A 21390-nucleotide genomic window follows, 5' to 3' on the forward strand; every position below is an offset into this window, starting at 1 on the left:
GTCGACCCTCGATAGGTTTATTCGGGCAGTCCGAGGTGCCGACGCGCGATATCCCTAGCCGCAGGCTCGAGGAGTCGACCCGCGAATCGCCTATTCTCGCAGTCCGAGGTGCCGACGCGCAAAATGTCTAGCCGCGGGCTCGAGGACTCGACCCTCGATGCGCTTATTCGCGCAGTCCGAGGTGCCTACGCGCGATATCCCTAGCCGCAGGCTCGAGGAGCCGACCCTCGAAGCGCTTATTCGCGCAGTCCGAGGTGCCGACGCGCGAAATGCCTAGCCGCGGGCTCGAGGAGTCGACACTCGCTGCGCTTATTCGCGCAGTTCGGGGTGCCGACGCGCGAAATGCCTAGGCGCGGGGTCGAGGAGTCGATCCTCGATGCACTTATTCGCGCATTCCGAGGTGTCGATACGCGAAATTCCTAGCCGCGGGCTCGAGGAGTCGACCCCCGATGCGCTTATTCGCGCAGTCCGAGGTGCCGACGCGCGAAATGCCAGCCGCGGGCTCGAGGAGTCGACCCTCGATGCGCGTATTCGCGCAGTCCGAGGTGTCGACACGCAAAATTCGTAGCCGCGGCCTCGAGGACTCGACCCTCGATGCGCTTATTCGCGCAGTCCGAGGTGCCGACGCGCGATATGCCTAGCCGCGGGCTCAAAAAGTCGACCTTCGATGCGCCTATTCGCGCAAGCCGAAGTGCCGACGCGCGAAATGCCTAGCCGCAGGCTCCAGGAGTCAACCCTCGATGCGCTTATTCGCGCAGTCTGAGGTGCCGACGCGCGAATTGTGTAGCCGCGGGCTCAAAGAGTCGACTCTCGATGCGCTTATTCGCGCAGTCCGAGGTGCCGAGACGCGATATCCCTAGCCGCAGGCTCGAGGAGTCGACCCGCGAATCGCTTATTCGCGCAGTCCGAGGTGCCGACGCGTGAAATGCCCTGCCGCGGGCTCGGGGAGTCGACCCTCGATGCGCTGATTCGTGCAGTCCGAGTTGCCGACGCGCGAATTGTGTAGCCGCGGGCTCGAGGAGTCGACCCTCGATGCGCTTATTCGCGCAGTCCGAGGTGCCGACGCGCGAATTGCCTAACCGCGGGCTCCAGGAGTCGACCCTCGATGCGCTTATTCGCGCCGTCCGAGGTGCCGACGCGTCAAATGCCTAGCCACGGGCTGGAGGAGTCAACCCTCGAAGCGCTTATTCGCGCAGTCCGAGGTGCCGACGCGCGAAATGCCTAGTGGCGGCCTCGAGGACTCGACCCTCGATGCGCTTATTCGCGCAGTCCGAGGTGCCGACGCGCGATATGCCTAGCCGCGGGCTCAAAAAGTCGACCTTCGATGCGCCTATTCGCGCAAGCCGAAGTGCCGACGCGCGAAATGCCTAGCCGCAGGCTCCAGGAGTCAACCCTCGATGCGCTTATTCGCGCAGTCTGAGGTGTCGACGCGCGAAATTCGTAGCCGCGGCCTCGAGGAGTCGACCCTCGATGCGCTTATTCGCGCAGTCCGAGGTGTCGCCGCGCGAAATGCCTAGCCGCGGGCTCGAGGAGTCAACCCTCGATGCGCTTGTTCGCGCAGTCCGAGGTGCCGACGCGCGAAATTCGTAGCCGCGGCCTCGAGGAGTCGACCCTCGATGCGCTTATTCGCGCAGTCCGAGGTGCCGACGCGCGAATTGTGTAGCCGCGGGCTCAAAGAGTCGACTCTCGATGCGCTTATTCGCGCAGTCCGAGGTGCCGAGACGCGATATCCCTAGCCGCAGGCTCGAGGAGTCGACCCGCGAATCGCTTATTCGCGCAGTCCGAGGTGCCGACGCGTGAAATGCCCTGCCGCGGGCTCGGGGAGTCGACCCTCGATGCGCTGATTCGTGCAGTCCGAGTTGCCGACGCGCGAATTGTGTAGCCGCGGGCTCGAGGAGTCGACCCTCGATGCGCTTATTCGCGCAGTCCGAGGTGCCGACGCGCGAATTGCCTAACCGCGGGCTCCAGGAGTCGACCCTCGATGCGCTTATTCGCGCCGTCCGAGGTGCCGACGCGTCAAATGCCTAGCCACGGGCTGGAGGAGTCAACCCTCGAAGCGCTTATTCGCGCAGTCCGAGGTGCCGACGCGCGAAATGCCTAGTGGCGGGCTGGAGAACTCCACCCTCGATGCGCTTATTCGCGCAGTTCGAGGTGTCGACACGCGAAAATCCTGGCCGTGGGCTCGAGGAGTCGACCCTCGATGCGCTTATTCGCGCAGTCCGAGGTGCCGACGCGCGCAATGCCTAGTCGCAGCCTCGAGGAGTCGACCCTCGATAGGCTTATTCGCGCAGTCCGAGGTGCCGACGCGCGATATCCATAGCCGCAGGCTCGAGGAGTCGACCCGCGAATCGCTTATTCGCGCAGTACGAGGTGCCGATGCGCTATATGCCTAGCCGCGGGCTCGAGGAGTCGACCCTCGATGCGCTTATTCGTGCAGTCCGAGTTGCCGACGCGCGAATTGTGGAGCCGCGGGCTCAAGGAGTCGACTCTCGATGCGCTTATTCACGCAGTCCGAGGTGCCGACGCGCGATATCCCTAGCCGCAGGTTCGAGGAGTCGACCCGCGAATCGCTTATTCGCGCAGTCCGAGGTGCCGATGCGCTATATGCCTAGCCGCGGGCTCGAGGAGTCGACCCTCGATGCGCTTATTCGCGCAGTCCGCGGTTTCGACGCGCGAAATGCCTCTCCGAGGCTCGAGGAGTCAACCCGCGATGCGCTTATTCGCGCAGTCCGAGGTGCCGACGCGCGATATGCCTAGCTGCGGGCTCGAGGATTCAACCTCGATGCGCGTACTCGCGCAGTCCTAGGTGCCGACGCGCGAATTGTGTAGCCGCTGGCTCGAGGAGTCAACCCTCGATGCGCTTATTCGCGCAGTCCGAGGTGCCGACGCGCGAAATGCCTAGCCGCGGGCTCGAGGAGTCAACCCTCGATGCGCTTATTCGCGCAGTCCGAGGTGCCAACGCGCGAAAGGCCTAACCGCGGGTTCGAGGAGTCGACCCTCGATGCGCTTTTCCGCGCAGTCCCAGGTGTCGACACGCGAAATTCCCAGCCGCGGTCTCGAGGAGTCGACACACCACGTGCTAGTTCGCACAGTCCGAGGTATCGACACGCGAAATTCCTAGCCACGGGCTCGAGGAGTCGACCCTCGATGCGCTCATTCGCGCAGTCCGAGGTACCGACGCGCGAAATGCCTAGCCGCGGGCTCGAGGAGTCAACCCGCGATGCGCTTATTCGCACAGTCCCAGGTGCCGACGCGCGAAATGCCTAGCCGCGGTCTCGAGGAGTCGACCCGCGAATCGCTTATTCGCGCAGTCCGAGGTGCCGACGCGCGAATTGTGTAGCCGCGGGCTCAAAGAGTCGACTCTCGATGCGCTTATTCGCGCAGTCCGAGGTGCCGGCACGCGATATCCCTAGCCGCAGGCTCGAGGAGTCGACCCGCGAATCGCTTATTCGCGCAGTCCGAGGTGCCGACGCGTGAAATGCCCTGCCGCGGGCTCGGGGAGTCGACCCTCGATGCGCTGATTCGTGCAGTCCATGTTGCCGACGCGCGAATTGTGTAGCCGCGGGCTCAAGGAGTCGACTCTCGATGCGCTTATTCACGCAGTCCGAGGTGCCGACGGGCGATATCCCTAGCCACAGGCTCGAAGAGTCGACCCGCGAATCGCTTATTCGCGCAGTCCGAGGTGCCGATGCGCGATATGCCTAGCCGCGGGCTCGAGGAGTCGACCCTCGATGCGCTTATTCGCGCAGTCCGAGTTGCCGACACGTGAAATGCCTAGCCGCGGGCTCGAGGAGTCAACCCGCGATGCGCTTATTCGCACAGTCCCAGGTGACGACGCGCGAAATGCCTAGCCGCGGGCTCGAGGAGTGGACACTCGATGTGCTTATTCGCGCAGTGCCTGGTGCCGACGCGCCAAATGCCTAGCCGCGGGCTCGAGAAGTCCACCCTCAATGCGCGCGCTGTTCGAGGTGCCGACGCGCGAAATGCCTAGCCGCGGGCTCGAGGAGTCGACCCTCGATGCGCTTATTCGCGCAGTCCGAGGTGCCAACGCGCGAAATGCCTAACCGCGGGTTCGAGGAGTCGACCCTCGATGCGCTTCTCCGCGCAGTCCCAGGTGTCGACACGCGAAATTCCCAGCCGCGGTCTCGAGGAGTCGACACACCACGTGCTAGTTCGCACAGTCCGAGGTATCGACACGCGAAATTCCTAGCCACGGGCTCGAGGAGTCGAACCTCGATGCACTCATTCGCGCAGTCCGAGGTACCGACGCGCGTAATGCCTAGCCGCGGGCTCGAGGAGTCAACCCTCGAAGCGCTCATTCGCGCAGTCCGAGGGGCCTACGCGCGAAATGCCTAGCCGCGGGCTCGAGGAGTCGACCCTCGATGCGCTTATTCGCGCAGTCCGAGGTGCCGATGCGCGAAATGTCAAGCCGCGGGCTCGAGGAGTCAACCCTCGATGCGCTGATTCGGGCAGTCCGAGGTGCCTAAGCGCGATATCCCTAGCCGCGGGCACGAGTTGTCGACACTCGAAGCGCTTATTCACGCAGTCGGAATTGCCGACTCGCGAAATGCCTAGACGCGGGCTCGAGGAGTCGACCCTCGATGCGCTTATACGCGCAGTCCGCGGTTTCGTCGCGCGAAATGCCTCTCCGCGGGCTCGAGGAGTCGACCCTCGATGAGCTTATTCGCGCAGTCCGAGGTGCCGACGCGCGAAATTCCTAGCCGCGGGCTCGAGAAGTCGACCCTCGATGCGCTTATTCGCGCAGTCCGAGGTGCCGACGCGAGAAATGCCTAGCTACGGGATCGAGGAGTCAACCCTCGATGCGCTTATTCGCGCAGTCCGAGGTGCCGACACGCCAAATTCCTAGCCGCGGGCTCGAGGAGTCGACCCTCGATGCGCTTATTCGCGCAGTCGGAGGTGCCGACGCGTGAAATGCCTAGCCGCGGGCTCGAGGAGTCAACCCGCGATGCGCTTATTCGCACAGTCCCAGGTGCCGACGCGCGAAATGCCTAGCCGCGGGCTCGAGAAATCCACCCTCGATGCGCGTACTCGCGCCGTCCTAGGTGCCGACGCGCGAATTGTGTAGCCGCAGGCTCGAGGAGTCAACCCTCATGCGCTTATTCGCGCAGTCCGAGGTGCCAACGCGCGAAATGCCTAGCCGCGGGCTCGAGGAGTCGATCCTCGATGCGCTTATTCGCGCAGTCCGAGGTGCCGACGCGCGAAATGCCAAGCCGCGGGCTCGAGGAGTCAGCCCCCGATGCGCTGATTCGGGCAGTCCGAGGTGCCGACGCGCGATATCCCTAGCCGCGGGCACGAGTTGTCGACACTCGAAGCGCTTATTCAAGCAGTCGGAATTGCCGACTCGCGAAATGCCTAGACGCGGGCTCGAGGAGTCGACCCTCGATGCGCTTATTCGCGCAGTCCGCGGTGCCGACGCGCGAAAAGCCTAGCGGCGGGCTCGAGGAGTCAACCTTCGAAGGACTTATTCGCGCAAGCCGAAGTGCCGACGGGCGAAATGCCTCGCCGCGGGCTCGAGGAGTCAACCCTCGATGCGCTCATTCGCGCAGTCCAAGGTGCCGACACGTGAAGTTCCTAGCCGCGGGCTCGAGGAGTCAACCCTTGATGCGCTTATTCGCGCAGTCCCAGGTGCCGACGCGCGAATTGTGTAGCCGCTGGCTCGAGGAGTCAACCCTCGATGCGCTTATTCGCGCAGTCCGAGGTGCCGACGCGCGAAATGCCTAGCCGCGGGCTCGAGGAGTCAACCCTCGATGTGCTTATTCGCGCAGTCCGAGGTGCCAACGCGCGAAATGCCTAACCGCGGGTTCGAGGAGTCGACCGTTGATGCGCTTCTCCGCGCAGTCCCAGGTGTCGACACGCGAGATTCCCAGCCGCGGTATCGAGGAGTCGACACACCACGTGCTAGTTCGCACAGTCCGAGGTATCGCCACGCGAAATTCCTAGCCACGGGCTCGAGGAGTCGACCCTCGATGCGCTCATTCGCGCAGTCCGAGGTACCGACGCGCGAAATGCCTAGCCGCGGGCTCGAGGAGTCAACCCTCGAAGCGCTTATTCGCGCAGTCCGAGGTGCCGACGCGCTAAATGCCTAGCCGCGGGCTCGAGGAGTCAACCTTCGGTGGACTTATTCGCGCAAGCCGAAGTGCCGACGCGCGAATTGCCTCGCCGCGGGCTCGAGGAGTCAACCCTCGATGCGCTTATTCGCGCAGTCCGAGGTGCCGACACGTGAAGTTGCTAGCCGCATGCTCGAGGATTCAACCCTTGATGCGCTTATTCGCGCAGTCCGAGGTGCCGACGCGCGATATGCCTAGCTGCGGGCTCGAGGAGTCAACCTCGATGCGCGTACTCGCGCCGTCCTAGGTGCCGACGCGCGAATTGTGTAGCCGCATGCTCGAGGAGTCAACCCTCGATGCGCTTATTCGCGCAGTCCGAGGTGCCAACGTGCGAAATGCCTAGCCGCGGGCTCGAGGAGTCGATCCTCGATGCGCTTATTCCCGCAGTCCGAGGTGCCGACGCGCGAAATGCCAAGCCGCGGGCTCGAGGAGTCGACACACCACGTGCTAGTTCGCACAGTCCGAGGTATCGACACGCGAAATTCCTAGCCACGGGCTCGAGGAGTCGACCCTCGATGCGCTCATTCGCGCAGTCCGAGGTACCGACGCGCGAAATGCCTAGCCGCGGGCTCGAGGAGTCAACCCGCGATGCGCTTATTCGCACAGTCCCAGGTGCCGACGCGCGAAATGCCTAGCCGCGGTCTCGAGGAGTCGACCCGCGAATCGCTTATTCGCGCAGTCCGAGGTGCCGACGCGCGAATTGTGTAGCCGCGGGCTCAAAGAGTCGACTCTCGATGCGCTTATTCGCGCAGTCCGAGGTGCCGGCACGCGATATCCCTAGCCGCAGGCTCGAGGAGTCGACCCGCGAATCGCTTATTCGCGCCGTCCGAGGTGCCGACGCGTGAAATGCCCTGCCGCGGGCTCGGGGAGTCGACCCTCGATGCGCTGATTCGTGCAGTCCATGTTGCCGACGCGCGAATTGTGTAGCCGCGGGCTCAAGGAGTCGACTCTCGATGCGCTTATTCACGCAGTCCGAGGTGCCGACGGGCGATATCCCTAGCCACAGGCTCGAAGAGTCGACCCGCGAATCGCTTATTCGCGCAGTCCGAGGTGCCGATGCGCGATATGCCTAGCCGCGGGCTCGAGGAGTCGACCCTCGATGCGCTTATTCGCGCAGTCCGAGTTGCCGACACGTGAAATGCCTAGCCGCGGGCTCGAGGAGTCAACCCGCGATGCGCTTATTCGCACAGTCCCAGGTGACGACGCGCGAAATGCCTAGCCGCGGGCTCGAGGAGTGGACACTCGATGTGCTTATTCGCGCAGTGCCTGGTGCCGACGCGCCAAATGCCTAGCCGCGGGCTCGAGAAGTCCACCCTCAATGCGCGCGCTGTTCGAGGTGCCGACGCGCGAAATGCCTAGCCGCGGGCTCGAGGAGTCGACCCTCGATGCGCTTATTCGCGCAGTCCGAGGTGCCAACGCGCGAAATGCCTAACCGCGGGTTCGAGGAGTCGACCCTCGATGCGCTTCTCCGCGCAGTCCCAGGTGTCGACACGCGAAATTCCCAGCCGCGGTCTCGAGGAGTCGACACACCACGTGCTAGTTCGCACAGTCCGAGGTATCGACACGCGAAATTCCTAGCCACGGGCTCGAGGAGTCGAACCTCGATGCACTCATTCGCGCAGTCCGAGGTACCGACGCGCGTAATGCCTAGCCGCGGGCTCGAGGAGTCAACCCTCGAAGCGCTCATTCGCGCAGTCCGAGGTGCCGACGCGCGAAATGCCTAGCCGCGGTCTCGAGGAGTCGACCCGCGAATCGCTTATTCGCGCAGTCCGAGGTGCCGACGCGCGAATTGTGTAGCCGCGGGCTCAAAGAGTCGACTCTCGATGCGCTTATTCGCGCAGTCCGAGGTGCCGGCACGCGATATCCCTAGCCGCAGGCTCGAGGAGTCGACCCGCGAATCGCTTATTCGCGCAGTCCGAGGTGCCGACGCGTGAAATGCCCTGCCGCGGGCTCGGGGAGTCGACCCTCGATGCGCTGATTCGTGCAGTCCATGTTGCCGACGCGCGAATTGTGTAGCCGCGGGCTCAAGGAGTCGACTCTCGATGCGCTTATTCACGCAGTCCGAGGTGCCGACGGGCGATATCCCTAGCCACAGGCTCGAAGAGTCGACCCGCGAATCGCTTATTCGCGCAGTCCGAGGTGCCGATGCGCGATATGCCTAGCCGCGGGCTCGAGGAGTCGACCCTCGATGCGCTTATTCGCGCAGTCCGAGTTGCCGACACGTGAAATGCCTAGCCGCGGGCTCGAGGAGTCAACCCGCGATGCGCTTATTCGCACAGTCCCAGGTGACGACGCGCGAAATGCCTAGCCGCGGGCTCGAGGAGTGGACACTCGATGTGCTTATTCGCGCAGTGCCTGGTGCCGACGCGCCAAATGCCTAGCCGCGGGCTCGAGAAGTCCACCCTCAATGCGCGCGCTGTTCGAGGTGCCGACGCGCGAAATGCCTAGCCGCGGGCTCGAGGAGTCGACCCTCGATGCGCTTATTCGCGCAGTCCGAGGTGCCAACGCGCGAAATGCCTAACCGCGGGTTCGAGGAGTCGACCCTCGATGCGCTTCTCCGCGCAGTCCCAGGTGTCGACACGCGAAATTCCCAGCCGCGGTCTCGAGGAGTCGACACACCACGTGCTAGTTCGCACAGTCCGAGGTATCGACACGCGAAATTCCTAGCCACGGGCTCGAGGAGTCGAACCTCGATGCACTCATTCGCGCAGTCCGAGGTACCGACGCGCGTAATGCCTAGCCGCGGGCTCGAGGAGTCAACCCTCGAAGCGCTCATTCGCGCAGTCCGAGGGGCCTACGCGCGAAATGCCTAGCCGCGGGCTCGAGGAGTCGACCCTCGATGCGCTTATTCGCGCAGTCCGAGGTGCCGATGCGCGAAATGTCAAGCCGCGGGCTCGAGGAGTCAACCCTCGATGCGCTGATTCGGGCAGTCCGAGGTGCCTAAGCGCGATATCCCTAGCCGCGGGCACGAGTTGTCGACACTCGAAGCGCTTATTCACGCAGTCGGAATTGCCGACTCGCGAAATGCCTAGACGCGGGCTCGAGGAGTCGACCCTCGATGCGCTTATACGCGCAGTCCGCGGTTTCGTCGCGCGAAATGCCTCTCCGCGGGCTCGAGGAGTCGACCCTCGATGAGCTTATTCGCGCAGTCCGAGGTGCCGACGCGCGAAATTCCTAGCCGCGGGCTCGAGAAGTCGACCCTCGATGCGCTTATTCGCGCAGTCCGAGGTGCCGACGCGCGAAATGCCTAGCTACGGGATCGAGGAGTCAACCCTCGATGCGCTTATTCGCGCAGTCCGAGGTGCCGACACGCCAAATTCCTAGCCGCGGGCTCGAGGAGTCGACCCTCGATGCGCTTATTCGCGCAGTCGGAGGTGCCGACGCGTGAAATGCCTAGCCGCGGGCTCGAGGAGTCAACCCGCGATGCGCTTATTCGCACAGTCCCAGGTGCCGACGCGCGAAATGCCTAGCCGCGGGCTCGAGAAATCCACCCTCGATGCGCGTACTCGCGCCGTCCTAGGTGCCGACGCGCGAATTGTGTAGCCGCAGGCTCGAGGAGTCAACCCTCATGCGCTTATTCGCGCAGTCCGAGGTGCCAACGCGCGAAATGCCTAGCCGCGGGCTCGAGGAGTCGATCCTCGATGCGCTTATTCGCGCAGTCCGAGGTGCCGACGCGCGAAATGCCAAGCCGCGGGCTCGAGGAGTCAGCCCCCGATGCGCTGATTCGGGCAGTCCGAGGTGCCGACGCGCGATATCCCTAGCCGCGGGCACGAGTTGTCGACACTCGAAGCGCTTATTCAAGCAGTCGGAATTGCCGACTCGCGAAATGCCTAGACGCGGGCTCGAGGAGTCGACCCTCGATGCGCTTATTCGCGCAGTCCGCGGTGCCGACGCGCGAAAAGCCTAGCGGCGGGCTCGAGGAGTCAACCTTCGAAGGACTTATTCGCGCAAGCCGAAGTGCCGACGGGCGAAATGCCTCGCCGCGGGCTCGAGGAGTCAACCCTCGATGCGCTCATTCGCGCAGTCCAAGGTGCCGACACGTGAAGTTCCTAGCCGCGGGCTCGAGGAGTCAACCCTTGATGCGCTTATTCGCGCAGTCCCAGGTGCCGACGCGCGAATTGTGTAGCCGCTGGCTCGAGGAGTCAACCCTCGATGCGCTTATTCGCGCAGTCCGAGGTGCCGACGCGCGAAATGCCTAGCCGCGGGCTCGAGGAGTCAACCCTCGATGTGCTTATTCGCGCAGTCCGAGGTGCCAACGCGCGAAATGCCTAACCGCGGGTTCGAGGAGTCGACCGTTGATGCGCTTCTCCGCGCAGTCCCAGGTGTCGACACGCGAGATTCCCAGCCGCGGTATCGAGGAGTCGACACACCACGTGCTAGTTCGCACAGTCCGAGGTATCGCCACGCGAAATTCCTAGCCACGGGCTCGAGGAGTCGACCCTCGATGCGCTCATTCGCGCAGTCCGAGGTACCGACGCGCGAAATGCCTAGCCGCGGGCTCGAGGAGTCAACCCTCGAAGCGCTTATTCGCGCAGTCCGAGGTGCCGACGCGCTAAATGCCTAGCCGCGGGCTCGAGGAGTCAACCTTCGGTGGACTTATTCGCGCAAGCCGAAGTGCCGACGCGCGAATTGCCTCGCCGCGGGCTCGAGGAGTCAACCCTCGATGCGCTTATTCGCGCAGTCCGAGGTGCCGACACGTGAAGTTGCTAGCCGCATGCTCGAGGATTCAACCCTTGATGCGCTTATTCGCGCAGTCCGAGGTGCCGACGCGCGATATGCCTAGCTGCGGGCTCGAGGAGTCAACCTCGATGCGCGTACTCGCGCCGTCCTAGGTGCCGACGCGCGAATTGTGTAGCCGCATGCTCGAGGAGTCAACCCTCGATGCGCTTATTCGCGCAGTCCGAGGTGCCAACGTGCGAAATGCCTAGCCGCGGGCTCGAGGAGTCGATCCTCGATGCGCTTATTCCCGCAGTCCGAGGTGCCGACGCGCGAAATGCCAAGCCGCGGGCTCGAGGAGTCAACCCTCGATGCGCTGATTCGGGCAATCCGAGGTGCCGACGCGCGATATCCCTAGCCGCGGGCACGAGTTGTCGACACTCGAAGCGCTTATTCACGCAGTCGGAATTGCCGACTCGCGAAATGCCTAGACGCGGGCTCGAGGAGTCGACCCTCGATGCGCTTATACGCGCAGTCCGCGGTTTCGTCGCGCGAAATGCCTCTCCGCGGGCTCGAGGAGTCGACCCTCGATGAGCTTATTCGCGCAGTCCGAGGTGCCGACGCGCGAAATTCCTAGCCGCAGGCTCGAGAAGTCGACCCTCGATGCGCTTATTCGCGCAGTCCGAGGTGCCGACGCGCGAAAAGCCTAGCGGCGGGCTCGAGGAGTCAACCTTCGAAGGACTTATTCGCGCAAGCCGAAGTGCCGACGGGCGAAATGCCTCGCCGCGGGCTCGAGGAGTCAACCCTCGATGCGCTCATTCGCGCAGTCCAAGGTGCCGACACGTGAAGTTCCTAGCCGCGGGCTCGAGGAGTCAACCCTTGATGCGCTTATTCGCGCAGTCCTAGGTGCCGACGCGCGAATTGTGTAGCCGCAGTCTCGAGGAGTCGACCCTCGATGCGCTTATACGCGCAGTCCGCGGTTTCGACGCGCGAAATGCCTCTCCGAGGCTCGAGGAGTCGACCCTCGATGAGCTTATTCGCGCAGTCCGAGGTGCCGATGCGCGAAATTCCTAGCCGCGGGCTCGAGGAGTCAACCCTCGATGCGCTTATTCGCGCAGTGCGAGTTGCCGACACGTGAAGTTCCTAGCCGCGGGCTCGAGGAGTCGACCCTCGATGCGCTTATTCGCGCAGTCTGAGGTGCCGACGCGCGAAATGCCTAGCCGCGGTGTCGAGGAGTCGACACTCGATGCGCTTATTCGCGCAGTCCCTGGTGCCGACGCGCGAAATGCCTAGCCGCGGGCTCGAGAAGTCCACCCTCGATTCGCTTATTCGCGCAGTCCGAGGTGCCAACGCGCGAAATGCCTAACCGCGGGTTCGAGGAGTCGACCGTCGATGCGCTTCTCCGCGCAGTGCCAGGTGTCGACACGCGAAATTCCCAGCCGCGGTCTCGAGGAGTCGACACACCACGTGCTAGTTCGCACAGTCCGAGGTATCGACACGCGAAATTCCTAGCCACGGGCTCGAGGAGTCGACCCTCGATGCGCTCATTCGCGCAGTCCGAGGTACCGACGCGCGAAATGCCTAGCCGCGGGCTCGAAGAGTCAACCCTCGAAGCGCTTATTCGCGCAGTCCGAGGTGCCTACGCGCGAAATGCCTAGCCGCGGGCTCGAGGAGTCGACCCTCGATGCGCTGATTCGGGCAGTCCGAGGTGCCGACGCGCGATATCCCTAGCCGCGGGCACGAGTTGTCGACACTCGAAGCGCTTATTCACGCAGTCGGAGGTGCCGACTCGCGAAATGCCTAGACGCGGGCTCGAGGAGTCGACCCTCGATGCGCTTATACGCGCAGTCCGCGGTTTCGACGCGCGAAATGCCTCTCCGAGGCTCGAGGAGTCGACCCTCGATGAGCTTATTCGCGCAGTCCGAGGTGCCGACGCGCGAAATTCCTAGCCGCGGGCTCGAGAAGTCGACCCTCGATGCGCTTATTCGCGCAGTCCGAGGTGCCGACGAGCGAAATGCCTAGCGGCGGGCTCGAGGAGTCAACCTTCGAAGGACCTATTCGCGCAAGCCGAAGTGCCGACGGGCGAAATGCCTCGCCGCGGGCTCGAGGAGTCAACCCTCGATGCGCTTATTCGCGCAGTGCGAGTTGCCGACACGTGAAGTTCCTAGCCGCGGGCTCGAGGAGTCGACCCTCGATGCGCTTATTCGCGCAGTCTGATGTGCCGACGCGCGAAATGCCTAGCCGCGGTGTCGAGGAGTCGACACTCGATGCGCTTATTCGCGCAGTCCCTGGTGCCGACGCGCGAAATGCCTAGCCGCGGGCTCGAGAAGTCCACCCTCGATTCGCTTATCCGCGCAGTTCGAGGTGCCGACGCGTGAAAAGCCTAGCCGCGGCCTCGAGGAGTCATCCCGCGATGCGCTTATTCGCCCAGTCCCAGGTGCCGACGCGCGAAATGCCTAGCCGCGGTCTCGAGGAGTCGACACTCGATGCGCTTATTCGCGCAGTCCCTGGTGCCGACGTGCGAAATGTCTAGCCGCGGGCTCGAGAAGTCAACCCTCGAGGCGCTTATTCGGGCAGTTCGAGGTGCCGACGCGCTAAATGCCTAGCCGCGGGCTCGAGGAGTCAACCTTCGATGGACTTATTCGCGCAAGCCGAAGTGCCGACGCGCGAATTGCCTCGCCGCGGGCTCGAGGAGTCAACCCTCGATGCGCTTATTCGCGCAGTCCGAGGTGCCGACGCGCGATATGCCTAGCTGTGGGCTCGAGGAGTCAACCTCGATGCGCGTACTCGTGCAGTCCGAGGTGCCGACGCGCGATATGCCTAGCTGTGGGCTCGAGGAGTCAACCTCGATGCGCGTACTCGTGCAGTCCTAGGTGCCGACGCGCGAATTGTGTAGCCGCAGGCTCGAGGAGTCAACCCTCGATGCGCTTATTCGCGCAGTCGGAGGTGCCGACTCGCGAAATGCCTAGACGCGGGCTCGAGGAGTCGACCCTCGATGCGCTTATTCGCGCAGTCCGAGGTGCCGACGCGCGAAATTCCTAGCCGCGGGCTCAAGAAGTCGACCGTCGATGCGCTCATTCGCGCAGTCCGAGGTGCCGACGCGCGAAATGCCTAGCGGCGGGCTCGAGGAGTCAACCTTCGAAGGATTTATTCGCGCAAGCCGAAGTGCCGACGGGCGAAATGCCTCGCCGCGGGCTCGAGGAGTCAACCCTCGATGCGCTTATTCGCGCAGTGCGAGTTGCCGACACGTGAAGTTCCTAGCCGAGGGCTCGAGGAGTCGACCCTCGATGCGCGCGCAGTTCGAGGTGCCGACGCGCGAAATGCCTAGCCGCGGGCTCCAGGAGTCGATCCTCGATGCACTTATTCGCGCTGTCCGAGTTGTCGACACGCGAAATTCCTAGCCGCGGGCTCGAAGAGTCGACCCTCGATGCCCTTATTCGCGCAGTCCGAGGTGCCAATGCGCGAAATGCCTAGCCGCGGGCTCGAGGAGTCGACCCTCGATGCGCTTATTCGCGCAGTCGGAGGTGCCGACGCGTGAAATGCCTAGCCGCGGGCTCGAGGAGTCAACCCGTGATGCGCTTATTCGCACAGTCCCAGGTGCCGACGCGCATAATGCCTAGCCGCGGTCTCGAGGAGTCGACACTCGATGCGCTTATTCGCGCATTCCCTGGTGCCGACGCGCGAAATGCCTAGCCGCGGGCTCGAGAAGTCCACCCTCGATGCGCTCATTCGCGAAGTCCGAGGTACCGATGCTCGAAATGCCTAGCCGCGGGCTCGAGGAGTCAACCCTCGAAGCGCTTATTCGCGCAGTCCGAGGTGCCTACGCGCGAAATGCCTAGCCGCGGGCTCGAGGAGTCGACCCTCGATGCGCTTATTCGCGCAGTCCGAGGTGCCGACGCGCGAAATGCCAAGCCGCGGGCTCGAGGAGTCAACCCTCGATGCGCTGATTCGGGCAGTCCGAGGTGCCGACGCGCGATATCCCTAGCCGCGGGCACGAGTTGTCGACACTCGAAGCGCTTATTCACGCAGTCGGTGGTGCCGACTCGCGAAATGCCTAGACGCGGGCTCGAGGAGTCGACCCTCGATGAGCTTATTCGCGCAGTCCGAGGTGCCGACGCGCGAAATTCCTAGCCGCGGGCTCGAGAAGTCGACCCTCGATGCGCTTATTCGCGCAGTCCGAGGTGCCGACGCGCGAAATGCCTAGCGGCGGGCTCGAGGAGTCAACCTTCGAAGGACCTATTCGCGCAAGCCGAAGTGCCGACGGGCGAAATGCCTCGCCGCGGGCTCGAGGAGTCAACCCTCGATGCGCTTCTTCGCGCAGTGCGAGTTGCCGACACGTGAAGTTCCTAGCCGCGGGCTCGAGGAGTCGACCCTCGATGCGCTTATTCGCGCAGTCCGAGGTGCCGACGCGCGAAATGCCTAGCTACGGGATCGAGGAGTCAACCCTCGATGCGCTTATTCGCGCAGTCCGAGGTGTCAACACGCCAAATTCCTAGCCGCGGGCTCGAGGAGTCTACCCTCGATGCGCTTATTCGCGCAGTCGGAGGTGCCGACGCGTGAAATGACTAGCCGCGGGCTCGAGGAGTCAACCCGCGATGCGCTTATTCGCACAGTCCCAGGTGCCGACGCGCGAAATGCCTAGCCGCGGTCTCGAGGAGTCGACACTCGATGCGCTTATTCGCGCAGTCCCTGGTGCCGACGCGCGAAATGCCTAGCCGCGGGCTCGAGAAGTCAACCCTCGAGGCGCTTATTCGGGCAGTTCGAGGTGCCGACGCGCTAAATGCCTAGCCGCGGGCTCGCGGAGTCAACCTTCGATGGACTTATTCGCGCAGTCCGAGGTGCCGACACGTGAAGTTCCTAGCCGCGGGCTCGAGGAGTCAACCCTTGATGCGCTTATTCGCGCAGTCCGAAGTGCCGACGCGCGAAATGCCTAGCTGCGGGATCGAGGAGTCAACCCTCGATGCGCTTATTCGCGCAGTCCGAGGTGTCGACACGCCAAATTCCTAGCCGCGGGCTCGAGGAGTCGACCCTCGATGCGCTTATTCGCGCAGTCGGAGGTGCCGACGCGTGAAATGCCTAGCCGCGGGCTCGAGCAGTCAACCCGCGATGCGCTTATTCGCACAGTCCCAGGTGCCGACGCGCGAAATGCCTAGCCGCGGTGCCGAGGAGTCGACACTCGATGCGCTTATTCGCGCAGTCCCTGGTGCCGACGCGCGAAATGCCTAGCCGCCGGCTCGAGAAGTCCACCCTCGATTCGCTTATTCGCGCAGTTCGAGGTGCCGACGCGTGAAAAGCCTAGCCGCGGCCTCGAGGAGTCGATCCTCGATGCGCTTATTCGCGCAGTCCGAGGTGTCGACACGCGAAATTCCTTGCCGCGGGCTCGAGGAGTCGACCCTCGATGCGCTTATTCGCGAAGTCCGAGGGGCCGACGCGCGAAATGCCTAGCCGCGGGCTCGAGGAGTCAACCGTCGATGCGCTGATTCGCGCAGTCCGAGGTGCCGACGCTCGATATGCGTAGCCGCGGGCTCGAGGAGTCGACCCTCGATGCGCTTATTCGCGTAGTCCGAGGTGGCGACGCATGATATGCCTTGCCGTGGGCTCGAGGAGTCGATCCTCGATGCGCTTATTAGCGCAGTCCGAGGTGTCGACACGCGAAATTCCTAGCCGCGGGCTCGAGGAGTCGACCCTCGATACGCTTATTCGCGCAGTCCGAGGTGTCAACACGCGAAATTCCTAGCCGCGGGCTCGAGGAGTCGACCCTCGATGCGCTTATTCGCGCAGTCCGATGTGCCGACGCGCAAAATGCCTAGCGGCGGGCTCGAGGAGTAGACCCTCGATGCGCTTATTCGCGCAGTCCGAGGTGCCGACGCGCTAAACGCCTAGCCGCGGGCTCGAGGAGTCATCCTTCGATGGACTTATTCGCGCAAGCCGAAGTGCCGACGCGCGAATTGCCTCGCCGCGGGCTCGAGGAGTCAACCCTCGATGCGCTTATTCGCGCAGTCCGAGGTGCCGACACGTGAAGTTCCTAGCCGCGGGCTCGAGGAGTCAACCCTTGATGCGCTTATTCGCGCAGTCCGAGGTGCCGACGCGCGATATGCCTAGCTGCGTTCTCGAGGAGTCAACCTCGATGCGCGTACTCGCGCAGTCCTAGGTGCCGACGCGCGAATTGTGTAGCCGCAGGCTCGAGGAGTCAACCCTCGATGCGCTTATTCGCGCAGTCCGAGGTGCCAACGCGCGAAATGCCTAACCGCGGGTTCGAGGAGTCGACCCTCGATCCGCTTATTCGCGCAGTCCGAGGTGCCGACGCGCGATATCCCTAGACGCGGGCACGAGTTGTCGTCTCTCGAAGCGCTTATTCACGCAGTCGGAGGTGCCGACTCGCGAAATGCCTAGACGCGGGCTCGAGGAGTCGACCCTCGATGCGCTTATACGCGCAGTCCGCGGTTTCCACGCGCGAAATGCCTCTCCGCGGGCTCGAGGTGTCAACCCTCGATGAGCTTATTCGCGCAGTCCGATGTGCCGACCCGCGAAATTCCTAGGCGCGGGCTCGAGAAGTCGACCCTCGATGCGCTTACTCGCGCAGTCCGAGGTGCCGACGCGCGAAATGCCTAGCGGCGGGCTCGAGGAGTCAACCTTCGAAGGACTTATTCGCGCAAGCCGAAGTGCCGACGCGCGAAATGTCTCGCCGCAGGCTCGAGGAGTCAACCCTCGATGTGCTTATTCCCGCAGTGCGAGGTGAAAACGCGTGAAATGCCTAACCGCGGGCTCGAGGAGTCGACCCTCGATGCGCTAATTCGCGCAGTCCCAGGTGTCGATACGTGAAATTCCTAGCCGCCGTCTCGAGGAGTCGACACACCACGCGCTTTTTCGGGCAGTCCAAGGTATCGACACGCGAAATTCCTAGCCGCGGGGTCGAGGAGTCGACCCTCGATACGCTTATTCGCGCAGTCCGAAGTGCCTACGCGCCAACTGCCTAGCCGCGGGCTCGAGGAGTCGACCCTCGATGCGCTTATTCGCTCAGTCCGAGGTGCCGACGCGCGAAATGCCTAGCCGCGGGCTCGAGCAGTCAACCCTCGATGCGCTGATTCGGGCAGTCCCAGGTGCCGACGCGTGATATCCCTATCCGCGGGCTCGAGGAGTCAACCCTCGATGCGCTGATTCGCGCAGTGCGAGTTGCCGACACGTGAAGTTCCTAGCCGCGGGCTCGTGGAGTCTACCCTCGATGCGCTTATTCGCGCTGTCCGAGGTGCCGACGCGCGATATGCCTAGCCGCGGGCTTCGAGGAGTCAACCTCGATGCGCATATTCGCGCAGTCCGAGGTGCCGACGCGCGAATTGCGTAGCCGCGGGCTCGAGGAGTCAACCCTCGATGCGCTGATTCGCGCAGTGCGAGTTGCCGACACGTGAAGTTCCTAGCCGCGGGCTCGAGGAGTCTACCCTCGATGCGCTTATTCGCGCAGTCCGAGGTGCCGACGCGCGATATGCCTAGCCGCGGGCTCGAGGAGTCAACCGTCGATGCGCTTATTCGCGCAGTCCGAGGTGCCCACGTGCTAAATGCCTAGCGGCGGGCTCGAGGAGTCAGCCTTCGATGGACTTATTCGCGCAGTCCGAGGTGCCAACGCGCGAAATACCTAACCGCGGGCTCGAGGAGTCGACCCTCGATGCGCTTATAAGCGCAGTCCCAGGCTTCGATACGCGAAATTCCTAGCCGCCGTCTCGAGGAGTCGACACACCACGCGCTCGTTCGCGCAAGCCGAAGTGCCGACGCGCGAATTGCCTTTCCGCGGGCTCGAGGAGTCAACCTCGATGCGCGTACTCGCGCAGTCCGAGGTGCCGACGTGCGAAATTCCTAGCCGCGGGCTCGAGAAGTCGACCCTCGATGCGCTTATTCGCGCAGTCCGAGGTGACGACGCGCGGAATGCCTAGCGGCGGGCTCGAGGAGTCAACCTTCGATGGACTTATTCGCGCAAGCCGAAGTGCCGACGGGCGAAATGCCTCGCCGCGGGTTCGAGGAGTCAACCCTCGATGCGCTTATTCGCGCAGTGCGAGTTGCCGACACGTGAAGTTCCTAGCCGCGGGCTCGAGGAGTCGACCCTCGATGCGCTTATTCGCGCAGTCGGAGGTGCCGACGCGTGAACGCCTAGCCGCGGGCTCGAGGAGTCAACCCGCGATGCGCTAATTCGCGCAGTCCCTGGTGCCGACGCGCGAAATGCCTAGCCGCGGGCTTGAGAAGTCCACCCTCGATGCGCTTATTCGCGCAGTTCGAGGTGCCGACGCGTGAAAAGCCTAGCCGCGGCCTCGAGGAGTCATCCCGCGATGCGCTTATTCACACAGTCCCAGGTGCCGACGCGCGAAATGCCTAGCCGCGGTCTCGAGGAGTCGACACTGGATGCGCTTATTCGCGCAGTCCCTGGTGACGACGCGCGAAATGCCTAGCCGCGGGCTCGAGAAGTCAACCCTCGATGCGCTTATTAGCGCAGTCCGAGGTGTCGACACGCGAAATTCCTAGCCGCGGGCTCGAGGAGTCGACCCTCGATACGCTTATTCGCGCAGTCCGAGGTGTCAACACGCGAAATTCCTTGCCGCGGGCTCGAGGAGTCGACCCTCGATGCCCTTATTCGCGCAGTCCGAGGTGCCGACGCGCGAAACTCCTAGCGGCGGGCTCGAGGAGTAGACCCTCGATGCGCTTATTCGCGCTGTCCGAGGTGCCGACGTGCGATATGCCTAGCTGCGGGCTCGAGGAGTCAACCTCGATGCGCGAACTCGCTCAGTCCTAGGTGCCGACGCGAGAATTGTGTAGCCGCAGGCTCGAGGAGTCAACCCTCGATGCTCTTATTCGCGCAGTCCGAGGTGCCAACGCGCGAAATGCCTAACCGCGGGTTCGAGGAGTCGACCCTCGATCCGCTTCTCCGCGCAGTCCCAGGTGTCGACACGCGAAATTCCCAGCCGCGGTCTCGAGGAGTCGACACTACACGTGCTAGTTCGCACAGTCCGAGGTATCGACACGCGAAATTCCTAGCCACGGGCTCGAGGAGTCAACCCTCGAAGCGCTTATTCGCGCAGTCCCAGGTGCCGACGCCCGAAATGCCTAGCCGCGGTCTCGAGGAGTCGACACTCGATGCGCTTATTCGCGCAGTCCCTGGTGCCGACACGCGAAATGCCTAGCCGCGGGCTCGAGAAGTCAATCCTCGAGGCGCTTATTCGGGCAGTTCGAGGTGCCGACGCGCTAAATGCCTAGCCACGGGCTCGAGGAGTCAACCTTCGATGGACTTATTCGCGCAAGCCGAAGTGCCGACGCGCGAATTGCCTCGCCGCGGGCTCGAGGAGTCAACCCTCGATGCGCTTATTCGCGCAGTCCGAGGTGCCGACACGTGAAGTTCCTAGCCGCGGGCTCGAGGAGTCAACCCTTGATGCGCTTATTCGCGCAGTCCGAGGTGCCGACGCGCGATATGCCTAGCTGCGGGCTCGAGGAGTCAACCTCGATGCGCGTACTCGTGCAGTCCTAGGTGCCCACGCGCGAATTGTGTAGCCGCAGGCTCGAGGAGTCAACCCTCGATGCGCTTATTCGCGCAGTCGGAGGTGCCGACTCGCGAAATGCCTAGACGCGGGCTCGAGGAGTCGACCCTCGATGCGCTTATTCGCGCAGTCCGAGGTGCCGACGCGCGAAATTCCTAGCCGCGGGCTCAAGAAGTCGACCCTCGATGCGCTCATTCGCGCAGTCCGAGGTGCCGACGCGCGAAATGCCTAGCGGCGGGCTCGAGGAGTCAACCTTCGAAGGACTTATTCGCGCAAGCCGAGTGCCGACGGGCGAAATGCCTCGCCGCGGGCTCGAGGAGTCAACCCTCGATGCGCTTATTCGCGCAGTGCGAGTTGCCGACACGTGAAGTTCCTAGCCGAGGGCTCGAGGAGTCGACCCTCGATGCGCGCGCAGTTCGAGGTGCCGACGCGCGAAATGCCTAGCCGCGGGCTCGAGGAGTCGATCCTCGATGCACTTATTCGCGCAGTCCGAGTTGTCGACACGCGAAATTCCTAGCCGCGGGCTCGAAGAGTCGACCCTCGATGCCCTTATTCGCGCAGTCCGAGGTGCCGACGCGCGAAATGCCTAGCTGCGGGATCGAGGAGTCAACCCTCGATGCGCTTATTCGCGCAGTCCGAGGTGCCGACGCGCTAAACGCCTAGCCGCGGGCTCGAGGAGTCATCCTTCGATGGACTTATTCGCGCAAGCCGAAGTGCCGACGCGCGAATTGCCTCGCCGCGGGCTCGAGGAGTCAACCCTCGATGCGCTTATTCGCGCAGTCCGAGGTGCCGACACGTGAAGTTCCCAGCCGCGGGCTCGAGGAGTCAACCCTTGATGCGCTTATTCGCGCAGTCCGAGGTGCCGACGCGCGATATGCCTAGCTGCGGGCTCGAGGAGTCAACCTCGATGCGCGTACTCGCGCAGTCCTAGGTGCCGACGCGCGAATTGTGTAGCCGCAGGCTCGAGGAGTCAACCCTCGATGCGCTTATTCGCGCAGTCCGAGGTGCCAACGCGCGAAATGCCTAACCGCGGGTTCGAGGAGTCGACCCTCGATCCGCTTCTCCGCGCAGTCCCAGGTGTCGACACGCGA

This window comes from Dermacentor variabilis, unplaced genomic scaffold, assembly GCF_050947875.1.
Source record: "Dermacentor variabilis isolate Ectoservices unplaced genomic scaffold, ASM5094787v1 scaffold_14, whole genome shotgun sequence".
NCBI classification, from domain to species: domain Eukaryota; kingdom Metazoa; phylum Arthropoda; class Arachnida; order Ixodida; family Ixodidae; genus Dermacentor; species Dermacentor variabilis.